This window comes from Cynara cardunculus, assembly GCF_001531365.2.
Source record: "Cynara cardunculus var. scolymus isolate 2C chromosome LG 13, CcrdV1, whole genome shotgun sequence".
Taxonomy (NCBI): domain Eukaryota; kingdom Viridiplantae; phylum Streptophyta; class Magnoliopsida; order Asterales; family Asteraceae; genus Cynara; species Cynara cardunculus.
This window is the reverse complement of record NC_037540.1, coordinates 36,979,202-36,980,525: the sequence shown is the minus strand read 5'-3', so window position 1 is coordinate 36,980,525 and position 1,324 is coordinate 36,979,202.

Genomic DNA, 1,324 nt, shown 5'->3' with positions numbered 1-1,324 from the left:
ACCAAGAAAAAACAACATAGAAAAGGAGGATTTAGTTATTGGAAGCAATATAAGAGGAAGGGGTTCAAGAGATACGAGTTCACGGGGTACGATTATAGGAGTAAGTATAACAATTGTGATTCACATTGTGTTTGAATGAATCAAATATTGTAGCTAAAAGTGTGTTTATGTTACAGATTTCACAGGTCAGTTTTGAGACGAGTATACCAATTATTGCTAGGGAAGGTATTTTCAATATGTATAATCACACTTTGTTTGCATATTTGCATATAATTTACATATTTGCACTAACTTGCATATGTTTACATAGGGCAAGTTGATATAGGTGATGCACAAATTCTTAATGAAGTTCAATCAGTTCCATAATTTACGGTTGATGGTTAACTTTGATAAGGATGATTCAAGCAGTCGAAGATTGAAGATTTTCAACCATTTTTTTTGTAACAATGTCTTGTCATCGGCTTTTTCTAATCTTGATGATTTGAATGTTGTGAACAAACTTTTATTTTGGTATGATTTGCCAAATTTGATTTAAACTTTAAAATTGATTTGGATTGGTTGGATATAAAAATCTTGAATTTGATATTTAATATTTATTTTTTATTGCATCGATTAATTTTTTTCTATTAAATTAATTTTTTATTGCATTAGTAAAAACAATTTTTATTTTGATAATTTGGATTTTTTTTGAAAAAATCTTCAATTTGAATTTTGATTTTTTTTTTAAAAGAGATTTGGAATGAAAAATAGATTTTATTGCATTAATTTTTGAAAAAAAAACGAATTTTAATTATTTGTCTATAATTACTTTGCAATTTTAAATATGACATGAAATATTAGTTTTAAAATAAAATTTTAATATGATATGAAATATCTTAGTTGGCAAAAGATCTGGATGATGTCAGCATTAACAAGTCAACAGGTCAACCAGATCCTTAAATAAACAAAAAATTTGATAGAGACCCATAAACGACGATTTTGAAAGTTGGTTCCCCAAGATAGGAATCAGGTGAAAGTTGGTTTATTTTGGTACAATTTTCCAATTAAATTACTAATCCAAGCCATAAAATCACTAATCCACTCTTTTTTCAAAAAAAATATCTATTTTATTTTAAATAACAATTAGATTACCCAATTTATTTTTAAATTAAATTTTCTAAAATATAATTTATATTTTATTTCAATGATAAATACCATAAAAAGTAGAATTTCATTATCTTCGATTTAAAATCCATATATATATATATATATATATATATATATATATATATACTAGAAGGGTACTCGTGCAATGCATCAAGACATATTTCCATTTCAATGTTTC